The sequence below is a fragment of the Canis aureus genome, chromosome 11 (genome assembly GCF_053574225.1).
Source record: "Canis aureus isolate CA01 chromosome 11, VMU_Caureus_v.1.0, whole genome shotgun sequence".
Taxonomy (NCBI): domain Eukaryota; kingdom Metazoa; phylum Chordata; class Mammalia; order Carnivora; family Canidae; genus Canis; species Canis aureus.
Genome location: NC_135621.1, coordinates 44,988,132 through 45,007,153, shown reverse-complemented (window position 1 = coordinate 45,007,153; position 19,022 = coordinate 44,988,132). Strand labels below are relative to the sequence as shown.

Genomic DNA, 19,022 nt, shown 5'->3' with positions numbered 1-19,022 from the left:
TATATGTTATGACTGCATTATATGAAGGTAAATATAATCCAGGCTGGATTAATTATCTTATATTCATTATCATTGTACTCACTTTTTTTCTGACTTTAAATTAAAATTAAAATATTTCTGTGAGCTCCTCACAGGACTGTAGGCCCTAGGCACCAAATTTCTTGTGCTGGTGGATGTGTCACTGCCCTGTTGGTTTTGGTATGGGGTAGTGTCTGAGCACCTTCAGAGTAACATGCCTCTTCACTGAGGGGTCCCCCTCCCTGGGAAGTGGAGTGGCAGACAGGAGCCCTCACACAGTTCTGAACATAGAGTCAGAGAAAGCAAGGTGGGATGTGTGCACCTAACTGCTGTATATCCAGAAGCATGGAAACAAGCAGATGCCATGAGACCAGCTAGTGACTTGCTCACCATGTGTACACACTCCTGACCTCTGCTGGGAGAGTGGTCACCCAGGTCTCTCTCTACTGTTCCCCAGGCAGGTCATGCACACCTGGACTGCAAACACTGTGCCTGCTCTCCTGCTCCTGCTCTCACATGCAGTTTGTGCCAAGCCACGGATCACTGCAGAGTTCAAACCATATAGATTCGAGTGTGAGACAGAAAGGAACTAATGGTGGAAGCTCCTTTAAATACCTTTTGAGGGGTACCTGGGTGGCTCAGTCAGTTAAGTGTCTAACTCTTGGATTCAGCTCAGGTCATGATTCAGCTCAGGGTCATTAGATCAAGCCCCACTTCGGGCTCCACACTTAACACAGAATCTGCTAGAGATTCTCTTTCCATCTCCATGTCCCTCCATTTCTGTCTCTCTCATTCCCTGTGCATGTTCTCTCTCTCTCTCTCTTTCTTAAATAAATAACCAAAATCTTTAAAAAGAAATTTTTAAAAAATCAATACTTTCTGAAAATAAAGCAGGGGGGAAACAAGAGTATAACGAAGGGTGCACATACACTGGAATTGATTAGTTCTTATGATTCCTTCGACTAAAATTGTAGTTTCAAGCTAGTAAATTCTGGTAGGGTCTCCTGAGCAGAGCATTGGACTTGTTAAAACGGCTTCATAGAAAAGGAATTCCTTTTGGAAAGGATGTTTTGGATGAATGGAGGGAGGATGTAATTCTGGAGCCACAGCCATAGTCATGCAACATTCAGACTTTTCTCTCTGGAAAGGGGATAGTCCTGTCATCATCTATGTGCTCAAATCTCTGCTGAGTACATGTAGTGTGTTCAGGAGGTGGGGATGGCTCAGAAGTCAAAATTCCTGTGAGCTCTGCTTCTTTGGTTTGTTGATAATTAAGCAAGGTGACTTTGGCACCCTTATCCCCCATTTTCAATTTAGAGATGACTAACATTAGTATTAAAACAAATGCAAAAAAATAAAAAATAAAATAAAATAAAACAGATGCAGGAGTGATAAAAGAAGAAAAAATATGCTGGGACAAATCTCCAATTATGTTATCTTTTGGTTTCAATAAATAGTAATGAATCCCAAGTTTGCAACCTTTTACCTGGAAATGAAGTTTGGTGAATCCAAAGGACTGGTTCTCCGATGAGAAGGATAGAAACTAATTCTGCTTCCATATTCATTTTTTAAACATTTCCAAGGAATGAGGATGACTTTTATTTTGTCTTCTGCTATCAGAAGCCCCTTGGTATGGAATCTTCTCTGTAGAGGCTCCACATTGGCAGACACTTTAGGGACCCTGTCCCTCCTGAGGTGCCCATAGCCTGAGACTGCACAGCTGAGACATTGGATCTTGGCCCAGAGTCAGGCTGCTGCCCTTCTCAAAACAGTAGTTATGTGAAGAGCCCATGTGATCTTTGGGTTGGCCTAATGAATCACATAAGCCGTTGTTGAAACCAAGGGTTGTTTTAGAAGATGATCCCATTGCCCCCTCACTTAGCCTAGTGAAGGAGCTACTCAAACGCCACTTGCCCTGGAACAAAAGTGACATTTAATAGACCTAACTGAGGTTTGGTGTCTGGCTCACTGCCCAGGAGTGGCCAACGTTGGCAAGTCCCATAGACAATTGCAGATGATGTCACCACCTCATGGTCATTGATTAGGCCTATCCTGACCATGGAACCAACAGAGACCATATCCAGTTGGGAGGGAACTGAATTGAACTATTGATAGCACCCCAACCAAAAGCTTAGGACCTGGCCAGAAATGAAAAGATCACAGGTGATGAAATCACAGACTTTCAGAGACCCTCATTCCAAAGTCAACAAGTTGCCCAAGATGTAGATAAGGCTGCTTTTCTTTGTTTTGCATTAATATATGTGTTTGAAGAATAAGATCTTCAAAATGCATTATAAATTCCACCCTGATTCCTGTACAAACTGAAACACATCTCCGTGTAGCCGAGCTGGCTCTAACAATCAGATCAAGGGGTGCTTGTTCCTCTTGAAGTTTTATCGACATGAGATGGAACCTAATTTGTTCCCACTTACTCATTTGTATAAATGTTCTCTGATGCCTGAGGACAAGGTAACCTGTATCACTGCTATAACCATCTCATATTTTCAAGGCGAGAGACCAGGGCCATTGAAAGCAGTTTATTGTGAATATTGCCATCTGGATTTACTTGGATAAAATCATTTTCTAATGTAGGAGTTTTTTGCCTCAAAAAATTGAAATCGTTTATAAGTCATTCACTTGATTCTGTGATTTTCTGGGTTAGGTCACATGGCCACTGGAATCTAGGGTAGTCATGTTCACCCAAATCAGATTAATTAAATCAAGAATGAAGAAGAGATGGTATATCACTAGAAAACCAGCATGCTGTTTCCTGAAGAAGGTAGAGAGGTTGCTGGTCAGGCCAAAACAATAGAAGTCCACTGAAGTTGGCAAGAAGCAGAGTGGGACTTGTTGCCTCGGCCTTGCTCCTAATCCCATCCTTCAATAGGCAGATACTGTTATGCCAGACTCTGAGGACACAAGCTTTGTTACTTGCTCATTTATTCATTAACAACTGACTCTGGACAAGGTCCTGAGCTAAATACTGCTATAGATGCAAAATAAACCACATGTGGTCCTGGTTTTTAAAGATCTGGGTTCTTTGCATGGCTCATACTCATAGTAGTATCATGAGCCATGAGCCAAGGGTGAAATGATACCTTCCCCCTTGCTGGAATCCCCTCATTTCCTCTTTCAAGTAAAGAGGGATAAAGAGACCTGTCCATTATACAGGAGGCTTCAGATGTTCACTGAGATAATAAGTTGTTCTTGTGACTCATGCAGAAAGGCAGTTTTAGTGACCGTGTGCACTCTGATCATTGTAAGTGGGAAGGGGCAGATGGTGGCAGCACAAGAACATGCTGGATCATCCAGTCATAGTCTCTGTACCCAGAGCTTCACCTGTCCTACCTGTCCCTAGTGGGGCACAGCCATGACCACAGAGTAGGGTCAAACACTGGGTGAGTATTTGCTAGGCCACAACTAGGGTTTTCCCCAACTCCTTCAGTTTTTAGTTCCCTTCATGCCAAACATGTTTTGGATTTCAAAAAAGTCAATGTTTTTTTCTACTAGTGAACTTATTCATGCTCTTTGAACTTCAAGATGGAAAAATCAAAGTCAGAATCCATAAGTTTCCCAGGAGCTCTTGACCTACTTTTGGGGAAACCAATTCTTGTTGGAAGTACAAACAAGGGAATTGCTTCCAAAGATTTCACACAGTGTGCTGCCAGAAGCATACTGGAAGCTGGGCACTCTGGGGGCCCCTCTGAAAACTAATGCATGAGCAGTCATGTCCAGTCCTACTCTTTGCTGGGTTTTGCCTGCATGGTATCCAGACCAATATTGGAGATCTCATGTGGGACCTGCCAGGTCTCCCTTCTCCCAGCCCTGATCCCATGCCTCTCCATGACCTGTCCCTACAGCACAGCTGAGCTCTTCCAGCCTGAGTCTGGGGACACTGGAGGAGCTCCTCATATAGAAACAGGGGATTCTGTGTCTGATTCACCTTGCTCTTCTCTTGGAGCTCCGTCCTAGCAACTGGGCTGCTCCTGCCTTTCTCCTGCTAAGTTCCTACCTTGCAGCCAAGTGGGTAACTGGGCCTTTGTACTTGAACTGCTACCTGGACAATCTCTGTTGCCCCAGACTTTCCTGGACCTGCCGTTGCCTATGTCTCCTGCCCCAGGCCCCAGAAATTGGAGGCTCACTCCTGTACTTCTGCATTTGAGGCCTGCATTTGTCTTTCATCCCAGGAATACATTGAGGTTCTGACACAGTCTATTGGATGCCTATTGGGGCATATCTTTATTCTTACAGCTCCTTCTTATGTTCCAAGGCCAAAGCCAGCAATGTGACCCTCTTCCTGCATATTATACCATTAACGTACTTTGTAATCCCTGATGTTTCCCTGCTAGAGAGAAAAATTAATTTTCACATTTTTTAATTTTCTTTGATAGAATTGAGTGTTTATCACACATACACACACATACAATTTGAAATGGTGCCAGGAAACAACTGACCAGAAAGGTTCACACTTGCTCAGGACACACCTGCCACCACCCATGGCCCATTGGCCTTTAGGTGGGAGCACGTTCCACTTCATACTCAGAGGGAGTTAAAATTGTTGCCCTGAGTTAGAATTTCTGGGCTCTAATTTCCAGAAGCTTCTGGGCACTGAGTTTCTGCCTCTGAGATGGAGCTAGCCAGGACTGGGGGTGGGGGTGGGGTTTGTACACATTTTCAGATACACCCACCTCATAGGGTTCCTGTGACATTAAAATAAATAACTCAAGTGGGGCATCAAACCTAGAGCTTGGCATGTAATATGTGCTCAGGTAATGTTGAGTATTGCTACTATCCTTAAGGTAGATACCCACTGCCCAGAGGGGACTTGGGTGAGACTCAGATTGACACTCCCACAAAGCTCCACGTGTTATGTGTCTCTCTGTGGGTGGTTCTTTGAAAGCAGGACTTCCCTCTGTGGGGCATTCCTGGTCTTTTCATATCTGACTCTCTGGCTTATTCCATGGTAGTGGGGACTGTCGGGGGCAGCAGCCTGGGCTGCAGGAAGCCTTCTCATTCTGACTGTGCCATGGCACATAACTCTAGATGTCCCAGGAGCCGGTGAAGCCCAAGAGCTAGAGAGACCCAGTTCAAATCCCAGTCCCACCCCTTCCAGTGGGAAGACCTTGGAGGAATGGCTTCATTCACCAAGTTCCACCTCCCTGTCTTTAAATGGTACTAACAGCACTAGCCTTACTGATGGTTGAGGTAAAGGAGTTACTGGTGACGTGTACAGTGCTTAATTCCAGCTCTGCAACTGAAGCTGCTGCTTGTGGATTATTAAATGGCTTTGCCCTACACATGCTTGTCATTGTCATCACCTGTGACGTCTCTGCAAAGCTCCTTGCTGAGGAGAAAACAAAGGGAAGTCTGTGAGAGAAACCAATATCAGGAAGAAAGTCGTGGAATTCTCTTCAGAAGGTTTTCCATAGCCCAGTCCCACCCTTAGCTCTTAAGGGTCTTTTCCTCATGTCTGTCCGTAGCACACTCCCTTCCCTCCCAGGGACTCACCGCACTGTTCCGCTCACTGTCCTGCTCACAGTCCTGCTCACATATGCTCTTGGCTGCCTCACTTATTCCTCACAGTCATGCAATAGGGCTGGAAGCTCCTTGAGGACAGGATCCCTTTCAAACAGAACATCCCATACATAGTCTCTGATTTGATCTGCACTACATGTGATAACCTGCATCCCTTCGTTTATGCATGGTATGACTGAATGGTGCCAGGAGCAAAGGGGCCTTGGTTGTTGGCTCAAAGCCATGTAGCTCAAGCTTGTAGGCTAGGACCCCATCTGGTCTCTGACTAGCCTCCTGTCCCAATTAGTAGTTGTCATCATCATCATCTGTTGATAGGACCTCTCATTTACCACTCAATCTGGGACATTTTAAAATGTGAAAGTGGGGGATCCCTGGGTGGCTCAGCAGTTTGGCGCCTGCCTTTGGCCCAGGGCGTGGTCCTGGGGTCCTGGGATCGAGTCCCGCGTCGGGCTCCCGACGTGGAGCCTGCTTCCCCCTCCTCCTGTGTCTCTGCTTCTCTCTCTCTCTCTCTCATGAATAAATAAATAAATAAATCTTAAAAAAAATAAAATGTGAAAGTGGGTGATGTTGATAATTACTCCAGGACAACAGATGCATCCAACTGAGGCTGTCACCTCGTTTATTGAGCAAACACTATTTGAAAGACTCTATGCTAAGCACTTTGCCTGCCTTATGTTGAATTTATTCAATGCTCTGTTAGGTAATTCTATCTATTCCCATTGTTTGGATCAAAATACTGAGGCTTGAGAGGGGAAAGGACTTAGGCCAAGCTTGTATCACCTGTGAGTGGCATAACCAAGATGTCTGTGCCCAGAGCCTGGGCCTGTGACCACATGCTGACCTGCCTTGTGCTCACTTAGTCTTTCACTCAGACATATCAAACACGTGTGGAGTAGCCACATTACACAAGCACTTAGCTAGGTATAGGGGCTTCACAGGTAGTGGAGAATTCTGGGATCCCTTGACAGGCTGGGCTCTTAGTCTGAGAACTTTTTCTTTGTTTAGCTAGCTCTACCTGGACTTCCAGAGCGAATTCAAAATGCTAGTGTGATGCAAGGAGGACTCTGGTCTTAGGCTGTAGGATGTGCTAGTGGCATGGCAGCTTTCACGCTGCCTTGGGTTCAGTCTGGGAGCTGTCCATCTCCAGTTAGTTCCAGGGCTAGGGCTGGGGAGGTCCTTGTCAACACTGTCATCCAGGGGAGCTGGAAATAGTTCAGGCATTTCTCATTCTTGTCCAAAATAGGGATCAACACAGTTGACACTCTGGCCCCCTGTGGGTGCTGTGTGTGTGTTAACCTGGACTGACAGCAGGGGCAGCTCTCTCTGCCTGGGCCATCACACAATGAAGCTGCAGCAGCTCCATGCACTTACCAGAACAAAAGGCTCCTGGCAACCCCACGGTTCTGTAGTCTACCTGCTATTCCTCTGGACAAGCTTCTCCCAGCGCCTCTCTTATGCAGCTCTCTTCTCCTCCAGTAACCAAGCAACCAAGGGAGCATGCGTTGGGGCTGTGAGCTCTGCAGTGGTCATGAACACTGCATTTTCTTGAAATGCACTCACCTAAAGTGTCAATGTAAGAGCAGGCAAGCAGGAAAGAAGACACAAAGAAGTACCTATCGCAGTCACATTTAGAAAAAGGGTGGTGTATCAGTGTTCTTCACATTTATATTTCTAAGTAGCTGAAAGTCATCATGATAATTATCACTCCGTTCCTGTCTTCCTGGCACAAGTTTCTAATCACTCTTTGTAACTTTCTAAGAAGGGTATACTATTTTAGTTATCATAAAGAACTTTTGTAATCAAAGACACAATCCAAAATGTCATGTGCTTTTAGTATTTTGTATTACCAGCCAGTTGTGGGTAGTCTGGGCAATGGTGCTGAGCTACGAGCTGGACAGTAGAAAACTCTGCATCAGGCACGCCTCATTGATACAGAGCATTGAAATACACCACATGAGTTTTACATATGTTCCTCTTTCCTAACTACATGATGATGTGTTACTATGGTTTTCATCAGCAGCACTATAGCCAACATATACATAGCACTGACTCTGTGCCAGGCACTGTCCTAATTCCTTTGTATTTATTAACATATTGAATACTTCCAACACCTTTGTGAAGTAGGGCTTTAGTGAGGATAACAATAGCTGCTTTAAGAAAGAGAAACAAAAACGAAGCAGCTCTAACCGGATTGAAGATTATTTCTCTCTCTTGTGACCATTTGTGTTCCAAGTTGGAAGGCAAGATGGTCAGGCTGATGGCTCCTCTACTCCTGTCTTCATGTGCCTTCTAAAGTTGCTCTGATCATGGCTACTCGAGCCATCATAGGCAGAGGATAAGAGTGTAGAGGCAGACACCTGCTCTTCCAAGGCCGAACCTAGAAACAACACGAGTCATTTCCACTTATTCAGTGGGAGATGAAGTCACATGGCCATGCTGCAGGGGAGACTGGGAAATGTGGTAGAGCCCACCAGCACCTGCCACTCCACAAATCCTGTCACAGAGAAGGGAGAGCAGCCGGGGACTTCTGCCACGGAGAGCTATCTTGTTGACATTTTACAGAAGAGGAAACTGAAGGATAGAACAATGAAGAAACTCCTCTGAGAGCATAGATGATCAGTGTGGAGCTGCGATTTATATTCAGGTTGTCTGGCTTTTAGTCCATGCTTTTAATCATTATACGGTATTAGATTTATAATAAAATATTCTTTCAAAAAATACAGATTTTCAAATCTGACCACTCACTATATTCTTCTACCCTAAAGCATCAGAGCCACTCATTTGTCAGTAAAGTACATTGAGATATTTGACATTGGATCAGAGAACTACATATCATCCATACTCTTTAATCTGGAGTGAGAGCCAGGACTCAGCATTCAGAGGCCCAAGGAGCTTGTAGGGAGTGGACAGATAAGGGTCTCCTGAGAGACTGGCCAGTGGGCAAAGCTTGCTCCTCAAGGGCTGGGAGGGGACCTGCTGCTCAAGGCTTGGTACAGAACATCACCTCCTTCTCCTTCAACTCTGGCCAGCAGCACTCCTTCCTGAAGCCATAAGTGACTCGATTGCCACAGCAGGAACTGCTGAGGGGCACAGAAGAACAGACAGCAGCCCAAAGCTGCACAGTTGACACATACTTGAACAAGGCAGGGGTCTGGGGGCATCTGTTCTCCTCGGCAGAATTTTCAGAGATTCTTTGCATCTTAAAGAGCTCACGGTGCTCTCATCAACTTCATCTCATCATGGTCTTGTTTGATATTTCTCTTTTTAACCTTTGTATGCTGTCATCTGTATAGGACTAAGAGATGGAGAAACTTGGAAGTCAGAAAAGCAAAATAGCAATTTATAGATATAAAGGCATTTCCTACATGCTACCTGGAGTAGGAAGATCCCATTAGGCCCATGGTCAGAAGGAAAGGAGGCCAGAGGAGGTTTAAAGAGGCAGCCATAGATCATCAGGGAGCAGCAGCAGGTTTACCCTTCCCAATTTTGGTCCCTTCACCCAGAACACACTACCTCAAGGTCTCTGGACTAATGACAGTGTTCTTCTAAATTGGTTAGTTTTTCCTGCTAAGAGTTGTCAGGGCCAGCATAGTAGATGGCCTGGATTAGTTTAAGCAAACATACTAATCCAGTGATTTATAAGTTTTAGGAGGTTAAGAAACCAGTATTCCCACTGAGTCAAGGACTTACATATTCACACACCTAGGCACGTTGGAAGTTCCTAGACATGTTGAAACCCCATCCATGGGTTCCCTATGTAAGGACTGGGACTCCTCTCCTAAATCTCTCCACCTAGTTTATTTGTTAATTATAACTATGAAAATAGATCGACTCAAATTTTTATCAGTAAGAGAATAGTTAAGTAAGGGCAAATCATGGGATGGAATATTATGTCATAATCAGAATAAGAGATTGTTATTATATATAACAATATGAAAAAATCCCCAAGACAATAATGTTTGAAAAGGAAAATAAAAAATTAGTTCCTTTAACTAAAATACATATATTGAGAATCTGTTATATGCTGGGGCTGTAGTAAGGAATAAAACAGAAGTCCTTCTCCTTGGAGTCTGTGCCACTGGAGCCATGGTTGGAAATGGGGCCAAGAGATGTGGTGGGTCAGCCACACAGGATCATTTGGTTCAGTTCTGAGGCCAGTAACTGGTGGGTAGACTGGGACAGGAACAGGTTCAGGATGGGCAAAATCAAGAGTTCTGTCTTGGACCAGTTTATAGGGCCTGTCAGAGTTCCTGACTGAGATGTCAGGTGGGCAGGGGGTGGTGGAGCTTCAGCCCAGAGGAACATATTGAAAGCCAAGATCTCCTAAGTGCTAAGCAGTGCCGTAGGACTGGGAAAGACCAAAGAGGTAGAGAAATGGTCCCAGACAGAGCCAAGGACTGTCCCTCATTCTGAGGTCACTCATGTAAGGAGGACCCAGAATGAGAGGTGGAGAAGGACCAGATAGTAAGCAGCAAGATAGGAGGAGAGCCCAAAGAGGTCAAGCCCTGGAAACCAAGGGCAGAAAGAGTCTCAAGAGGGAGGGAGTGACCAACAGTAAAGAATTCTGCTGATGCCACTTACATAAGATTATATCCATATAACCATATCTATTTATACCATATATCCATATCCATATATAGATATGTAAATTCATGGAGAGTTCCAGTGAAATACACATTAAGGGTTAACGATTGGGATTGGAGGAGGTAAAGAGAATGCCCTCTTCACGCCCCTGTATCAGGTGTCTGTTGATCACTCACATCATTCAAAAAGAACAAGTTTAAAAGGGGGGAATATCTCCCACGGAGTGGGTCTCTCCCTGCTTGGGCCTCCTGCCTTCTACATCTCCTTTATAAGGAGGGCTCACAGTGCCCAGCGCCACCTTTTCATCTCACTGTGGGCAACCTTGCCCTGCACCATCAGGCAGCCACCTCTCCTCCTCTCGGACCTGGGGCTGACTCCCTGTTCCAGTACTTTCAGCACATCCCCATTCTGCATTGCATTGGGCCTTACTCCCCTGGCAGCTGTCTTCTTCCAAACTAGTTCAGACAGGCAGGAAAAAGTAATTCCACAATTGGTTGCAGTTCTTTGTGAAGGTATAAATAATATGTGATGCTGTGACATTTGCAACAGACTGCCACATTGATTTGGTTTCGTCTGTGGTGGTGGTTTTATCAATGAGCTTTTTCCTGAGCAATTTCAGACTCTGTTTTGTGCAGATGATTGAAGACATTCTGGAAATTTCTTTCTTTTTGAATGATCTATTCCATCCAACCCTTTGAGGCAAAACAATACAACACACACACACACTCACACACACACACTTTCAATCTCTGTCAAGCTGAGCATCTCAGAGTAAATGAGCCAATTTGTTTTCATTTAAATATGTAAGTAGGAGAAGCAAACCTAATGGCCATGCATGAGAGAATGCAGAGTTGTAAGCTGGAAAAAAATGCAGATGAATTTGTCACATGTCTCATGATAAATGATGTTTGTGCAATTAAACAGAGACAGCCTGGCGGCTGTGAACACCTCAGTGCATTACATTTTTATCTGTAGGGCCGTTACCCTCATGTTTCCTGTCGTAGAATCTAAACATCACAAATCCGTGGAGGAGGGGCACTTTGACTGCAAGGATGCTGAGTTATGCCAAGCAGGACAGAAAAGTAGGTCAGTGGGTCACCTGTGCAACTGAACAGAAGGAAAGTTTGCCTGACCCCTGTAAGGCCAGTGCTCCCAGAGCCCAGGCAGCAACTGGTGGAAACCCTGGATCAAGGGGTTTGGATGTAAAGACAGCTGCATCCTGGGGAGCAAGGAGACCCTTGGCAAAACCAGAGTAAAGCTAGTGTTTAGGTAGAGATGCTGAAAGAGCACAAGACAGGACTGACAGAAGCCAGACATCCATGGCACAGAAAGGCAAAGAGTGCCATGTATGTTTGGTGCCCAGAAGGGTGGGGTGCCCAAATTTGGAGGGCTTACTCCTGTACAGATCTAGACTACTAGATCTAGATTACTTGGAGCTTACTGAAAAACAAGTAGATAAATCATGGTTTAATGCAGCCTTGCAGAGCTATAAGGGTGATCGGGGGGTTATTTAGCTCAACCCTGCCACCCAGAGCAGGAATTCATTCCCCAGAACCCCCAGCAGAAGGCCTGAACACCCAGCTCCACCAAACCCAAGGAATAATGGGTGCTCAGGGGTATGTGGGTTCCACTGCTGTCTATCTTGCTGAAGATGAAGTGGGGTGGAGCCTGCAGGGTTTGCCCACCCGCAGAATGGCTGGGGCTTCAGGCTGAACTGAAGAATGTCCCCTTCTTTTCTCACATTCTGTGTTTGACCTTCCCATACAGACATCCCCTATGGAAACCAGCAACAGGGCTCAAGGCCCACTTAGGGACGAAGAATCTGTCCCCTACTCTCCAAATGGCCACCTGTTGGTCCTGCTTCTGCCCTCGGAGCTACAAGAACTAGTGTCCTTCCTCTCCCACCTGACAAACCCTGAGTCTGGAAAAAAAACAAAACAAAACAAAACAAAAAATCCCTGAGTCTGTCTGCCACATGCTCTTTGGTCTTCTCATTGCTCAACCACACTTCTCCTATACATGGCTTCTGGCACCTTCATCATCCTGGTAAGCTTCTGGTCTGGCTGTGCCTCTTTTCAGTTCCCCATGTGTGACTTGTATGCATCCAGAGAACCTAGAAGCATTGTCCTTATCTAATTATTACTTCTCCAACCCTAGGAGCATGGATTTTATTTTACAAAACAAACTGGGAACATTTAAAGCTCCAGAATGGGGTTTGGATCAAAACAATGTAAGAAGTTTTGGTGATTCTTCAAGACAGGTTGAGGAAGTCTGGCAGAGTCCCAGGAGCTAGAGAGTTGTGGTTCAGAAGAGGAGGATGGTCTCCCAGGAGCCAACACCAGTGGAGGGACACAGAAGGGCTGGAACTGCCCGACCTCAGAGGCTGTTCAGGGGCAGAGGGACCTTACGTCTGTGTAGGTTGTAGCCTTGACCTCTGCTTTGATACATCTCAGGGACACTTTTTGATCAGCACCAGAGTCTCTAGGGACTTTGGCTAAAGGGACAAAGGAAGCTGTTCTCTCTAAACCAGGAGTTGGCCTTCACACCTGGAAAAAATATCTGGGTCTTGAATCCTGGGACCTCAGGAGAAGATACTCTCCATGGGGAGAGATGGGGCAGGATGGGATGGGCTCACCTCCTGCGTGCTCAGAGAAGAGAACCCCACAGTTCCTGCTCTACACCCGCTTGACCCCACCATCACATGCTGTGAGGATGCAGGGGTGCCCCCACTCGCTCACAGGACCATATACTCTGGGCTTCAGCTCCCACGGTGGTTACTCAGATTCTGATCTGAATGTTTATTTGGCAGGTTATCTCACAGATTCCTTTAATAAAGATTCTCTTCCTTATGCCTGCTTTCAGCTCTTTTCCTAGATTGAGCTCGCCAATCTTAAGCTGCAAGTTCCCTACAACTATTTCACCTGCAGCTACTGCCCATTCCCCTGGGGGGAAGGTGGGCTGTGTGGAGGCCCCAGATCCCGCCATGCTCCCTATATGCTGATATTAGTCAAGAAGGCAAACAAATGGTACACCTTTCCACTCTGTTATTATTCATTCTAAAATATAACTATCACTATGTTTAGACAAAATTAACTAGAACTTCAAACTAACAGTTCTAAGAGTTCCCACCTCAGATTGTAAACTATGACTGATTATATAGTTCTCTGTGCAGAAGATGACAACTCAGTGTCTGGTGGACACTAAAAGTGAACACACCAAGCTCTGCCAAGCTCCAGGGTCCAAGATGGGGCTACTGGGCAGAGAGAGAATTTGTACCTTGGTTTGGACCACAGGACAGTGAGTCCATAGAAGGCACTTTCTGCATCACAGTACCCCACAAAGCTGACTCAGAGCAAGAAGGAAAAAGATGCTTTGAGCTGCAAGATGCAATCTCTCTGCCACCCTGACCTACCACCCCCCTCAGGAAATGGGGACCCTTCCTCGAGATAAGAAACAGTAACTGCATCAGTCTTGTTCTTACACCAAAAGTGGTGAGCTATAAGCAAGCTGGATGTGCCTGTGCTTGGAGGGGGTGTGGTAATGATGGGTCCTCAGCAGGTCTCTCTCTGAGGCCACATCTGTACTGGGGAATCCAGGAGACAAATATCTGTTGGGACAGCTCACATAAAACACTTCCCCTTGTGTAGCTTTGCAAACAGCCAAGTGCAATGGTGAGCCACAACAAGGAGATGAACACGGTAAGCAGGCAGTCAGTGTGCTCAGTCCACATTGTCTGTCCTTACTAAATGGTGAGCACAAAAGCTGGAGGCAGTGTAAATAAAACCTGCTTTAGGCAGCTGTGAATGGCACTGTGATGATCATGAGGCATCTGCTGCCCTTCTGAGTCAGATCCACATCCATCTCTTCTGGTCTGTAATAATATGGATCCCATTGCTCTGTAATCTCTCTGCATCCATGTCTAGCTCACCATTGGACAGAAGGCTACTCAGGAGGACTTCTGTCTTGTTCATCTTCTTCTCGCCCCTCCCCCCCAGCTAAATAATAATAGCCAGCATTTAGGAAGCACCTACTGTATGCCAGGCTCTGTGCTAAGTAGATCACATGTATTATCTTTTATTTCTCACACCAACTCTGGGTGGTTGCTAATATTTTCCTGATTCTAAAGATGGGGAATGGGCCTCATAATACCCGCTGTTAAGTGATGAAATGAGGATTCAAATTAGGCTGATTTGGCAATCAGGCTCCTAACCATTATAGCCCACAGTTCTTTCAGTAAACCTGTGCCTCTCTCCAGGGCACCCATCACTGGCCAGGAAGTCATCACTTCCCAGGTCCCAGGGCCTCCTATCAGTGCTGATTGACAGCTTATACCAAACCCAGTCTTCTCTGACAGCATTGGTAGAGACCCTCCATGTAACCTGTCAGCTGCCTACAAACAGGAACTATTGTTTATTCACTTGTGTTGCCCCTAGAGATCTCAGGTTAGTGCCTTGTATATAGAAAATGTTCAATTGTTTAACTTAATTGAATGTACTCACTTCTCATCTAAGGTTATAGATGGGACCCAATATGGAGCCCTTTGAGATAAAACAACATTGAGTATTAAATTTGTAACAATAATGTGCTTCATAATAAGCATAATAAAACATGAACCCGAGAAAGAAACATACTCCCAGCAGAAGCTGGATTGCAAGTCTGAGTCATGTCCAGTGATTTTATAAGTACACATGTGAAGTGGCTCTTTGCTGGTTGCTATGAGAACCATTGCTCGGAAGTCCTATCCAACCATAGTCTTTGCAGTTGTGCATGTCATGTGTATGTGTAACAAATGCAGAGGAATGTACTAAAGGTATATGCCAGTGGCCTTCACGTGAGAGATTGTCCTTAGAAAAAGTAAATACCCACAATTGAAACTTTTCCGAGGATCTGTTGTTAAATATCCTGATGCCAACTTCATCAGATGATATAATCAATTATAAGGGAATTCTTAGGCTTCATTGAAAAGCTACTATGTGGTAGGCTCGGTGGTGAGTATTGTGTGAGAAATAAAAAGCCAGAGCACATATCCTTGACACTGAAAAAATTTTAGTCCTGTTGAGAACTCCTATCCAGGAAAAAGATCCTTTATATACTTTTCCCAGTTTCCCCAATAGTAGCGTTTTGTAAAACTATAATATAATAACACAACTGGGATATGGACACTGCTCCAATCCACTGGCATATTCAGATTTCCCAAATTTTCCTTTATTTGTGTGTGTGTGTGTGTGTGTGTGTGTGTGTGTGTGTGTTAGGACCTATACAGTTTTATCACCTGAGTGAGTTCATGTATCCACAACACAGTCAATAGTTGAAACTATTCAACATCTAAGGATCCCTCTTGTTGTTCTTTTGTAATCATACCCATCTCTATCTACCCACGATTCCATCTTAATCTTTGGCAGGCACTAGTCATTTCAAAAATGTTATATAAGTGAAACCACACAGCACATCACCTTTTGAGATTAGCTTCTTTTTACTCATAATAATTCACTGGAGATTCACCAAAAGTTATTGAGTGTACTAATAGTTCATTTCTATATATTAATGAGTAGTAAGTATTCTGTGGTATGGATGTACCAGTCTGTTTAACCAATGAAAGGATATGGGGGTGAATTTCAGTTTGGGCTATAACAAAGTTGCTGTGAACAGTTATACATAGGTTTTTGTGCAAGTATAAGTTTTCATTTCTCAGGGATAAAAGATGAGAGAGTAATTGTTGAGTCATATGGAAGCTGCATGTTTAATTTTATAAGAAACTTGTAAAACTTTTCCAGAATTGCTGTGCCATTTAATATTACCACAAGCAATGAATGAGAGATCCAGTTTTTCCTCATCCTTTCCTGTTTTTGGTATTGTCACTATTTTTTTAAAAGATTTTAATAATTTACTTTAATGAGAGAGAGAGCAAAAGAGAAAGCACACATAGGGAGGCCAGGAGGGACAGAGGGAAAGAATCTCAACAGACTTCACACTGAGTGGGGAGCCCAACACAGAGCTCCATCTTATGACCCCGAGATCATGACCTGAGCTAAAATCCAGAGTCGGATGCTTAGCCAACTGAGGCACCCAGGCTCCCTTTTTTACAATTTTTTATTTCAGTCATTATGGTACATATGTAATGGTGTCTTATCCTGTTTTTAATTGGCATTTTCCAATGGCCAGGGATGTTACACATCTTTCCATGTGCCTGTTTACTATCTGTAAATCCTTTTTGGTGAAATGTCTGTATGTCTTTTGCCATTTTGTAATTGAGTTTTTTGGTATTTGCTTTTGAGTTTTGTGCCTTCTTTATATAGTCTAGATACTATATAAAGATACTATATAAAGATACTATATAAAGATACTGTCAGATATGTGGTCTGTAAATATTTTCTTCCAGTCTATAATTTGGTTTTTAATCATTTGAACATTAGCTCTCACAGAGCAAAGGTATTTAATTTTGATGAGGATCCACTTGCCAACTTTTCCTTTTATGCATCATGCTTTTGGTGTCAAGTCTAAGAACTCTTTGCAAAGGTCTGGTTCCTGAAAACATTTTCCTACAGTTTTTTTTTTCTAAAAGTTTATAGTTTTGCATTTTACCTTCTAAATCTGTAATTCATTTTGAATTAATTCTGTATAAGGTGTGAGGTTTATCTCATGGTTCATTTTTTGGGCCTACAAATGTCCAGTCACTCCAACAACATTTATTGAAAAGGTTATCCTTCCTCTATTGAGTTGCCTTTGCATCTTGTCAAAAATTATTGATCATATTTGTCTATCTCTGAGTTTGCTATTTTCTCTTTTTTTGTTTTTTTAATTTTATTTTTTATTGGAGTTCAATTTGCCAACATATAGTATAACACCCAGTGCTCATCCCGTCAAGTGCCCCCCTCAGTGCCTGTCACCCAGTCACCCCAACCCCCTGCCCACCTCCCCTTTCACTCATTTCCCAGAGTTAGGAGTCTTTCTTGTTCTGTCACCTTCACTGATACTTCCCACTCATTTTCTCTCCTTTCCCCTTTATTCCCTTTCAATATTTTTTATATTCCCCAAATGAATGAGAACATATAATGTTTGTCCTTCTCCAATTAACTTACTTCACTCAGCATAATACCCTCCAGTTCCATCCACGTTGAAGCAAATGGTGGGTATTCATCGTTTCTAATGGCTGAGTAATATTCCATTGTATATATAGACCACAGCTTCTTTATCCATTCATCTTTCAATGGACACCAAGGCTCCTTCCACAGTTTGGCTATTGTGGACATTGCTGCCGTGAACATCAGGGTGCAGGTGTCCCGGCGTTTCACTGCATCTGTATCTTTGGGGTAAATCCCCAGCAGTGCAATTGCTGGGTCGTAGGATAGTTCTATGTTTAACTCTTTGAGGAACCTCCACACAGTTTTCCAGAGTGGCTGCACCAGTTCACATTCCCACCACCAGTGCAAGAGGGTTCCCTTTTCTCCACATCCTCTCCAACATTTGTTGTTTCCTGTCTTGTTAATTTTCCCCATTCTCACTGGTGTGAGTGGTATCTCATTGTGGTTTTTAATTGTATTTCCTTGATGGCCAATGATGCGGAGCATTTTCTCATGTGCTTGTTGGCCTTGTCTATGTCTTCCTCTCTGAAATTTCTGTTCATATCTTTTGCCCATTTCATGATTGGATTGTTTGTTTCTTTGCTGTTGAGTTTAATAAGTTCTTTATAGAGTTTGCTATTTTCTCATTGATGTAAGTGTTTAGCCTTCTGTCACTACTACCATGCTATTTTGACTACTATAGTTATTGACAGGCCTTAATAGTGAGTAGAATGATTCCTCTTGCTTTATTCTTTTTTGTCAGGGTTATTGTAGCTGTTCTTACCTTGTGCTTTACCATATAAATTTTAGAATAAGATTGTCTATATCTACAGAAAATCTTGCTTGGATTTTGTTAGCAATTGCATTAAACCTGTAGATCAATTCAGGAACAGTTGACATCTTTACTATGTTGAGTATTCCAATCCATGAACACAGTATGGCTTGTCATATATTTAGGTCTTTTTTAATTTCTTTCATCACATTTTATAATTTTCAGCATAGAGATCCTGTACATGTTTTGTTACGTGTACGCCTAACTATTTCATTTTCTTTGGAGTGATTATAAATGGTATTATATTTTTAAATTTTGGTTTCCACATGTTCATTGCTTGTATATAGAAATGCTATTCATTTTCTTTGTTGATTTTGTATCTTGTGAGCTTACTGAGCTCACTTAATAGTTCTAGAAGGTTTTTCATAGATTCCTGGGGAAAGCAGTCTTTCCTTAGTAAGTGCAATATTAATTGTAATTTTTTTGTAGAAGTTATGTCAAGTTGAGGTGATTCCCTTCAATTTGCTGAGATTTTTATTATGAATTGTGTTGGATTTTATCAAATACTTTTTATGCCAATTGATATGATTATATGATATTTCTACATTAGCTTATTGATATAAAGCCTACTATTGAATGATTTTTTGAATGTTGAATCAAACTTGCATGACTGAAAGAAATCCATTTGTTTATGGTGTATAATTTTTTATAGATTATTGGGTGAAGTTTGTGAATATTTTGTCTAGGGTTTTTTTTAAAATATTTTATTTATTTATTCATGGGAAACACACACACACACACACACACACACACACACACAGAGGCAGAGACACAGGCAGAGGGAGAAGCAGGCTCCATGCAGGGAGCCCCACGTGGGACTTGATCCCGGGTCTCCAGGATCAGGCTCTGGGCTGAAGGTGGCGCTCCCTGGCCTACCCCTTGTCAAGGGTTTTAACATCTAATTTCACAAGAGTTTTTGACCTGTTGTTTTCTTTATACTGTTTTTTTTTTTTTCCTGGTTTTAGCATTAGGGTAATATTGGCTTCATAAAA

General features: G+C 43.4%; 1 long non-coding RNA gene across 2 annotated transcripts in view; it reads left to right on the top strand.

The window, feature by feature from the left end:
• LOC144323058 (uncharacterized) overlaps positions 1-19,022 on the top strand; it is a 122,145-nt gene that overhangs the window by 12,809 nt on the left and 90,314 nt on the right. The gene's annotated exons all lie outside the window — the stretch shown is intronic.